The sequence below is a fragment of the Eucalyptus grandis genome, chromosome 2, assembly GCF_016545825.1.
Source record: "Eucalyptus grandis isolate ANBG69807.140 chromosome 2, ASM1654582v1, whole genome shotgun sequence".
NCBI classification, from domain to species: Eukaryota; Viridiplantae; Streptophyta; class Magnoliopsida; order Myrtales; family Myrtaceae; genus Eucalyptus; species Eucalyptus grandis.
In genome coordinates this window covers 28,263,303-28,263,799 of record NC_052613.1, presented here as the reverse complement: position 1 = coordinate 28,263,799, position 497 = coordinate 28,263,303, and positions in this window count along the sequence as shown.

The following is a 497-nucleotide window of genomic DNA, read 5'->3' as shown; positions in this document are numbered from 1 at the left end:
AGAGAAATTCAATATGAGTAAATGTTCAGCAGGAATAGTTCCAATTCAGAAAGGTGATAAATTTAGCCTTATGCAATGTCCGAAAAGTGAATTGGAACGAGAACAAATGAATAATATTTCTTATGCATCTATTGTGGGGGAGCTTAATGTATGCACAAACTTGCACTGCAGACCCGGACATCGAGTTTTCCCGTCGAATGCTAGGTAGGTATCAAAGTAATCCCGGAATGGATCATTGGAAAGCTGCAAAGAAAGTTCTTAGATACTTGCAAGGAACGAAGAATCATATACTCACTTATAAAAGATCTGATCATCTTGAGGTGATTGGATATTCAGATTCAGATTTAGCCGGATGTGCCGATACAAGAAAATCAACATTTGGTTACTTGTTTCTTCTGGCTGGAGGGGCAATTTCATGGAAGAGTGTGAAGCAATCAGTTATTGTTGCATCCACTATGGAAGCTGAATTTGTGGCATGCTTTGAGGCCATAATTCAT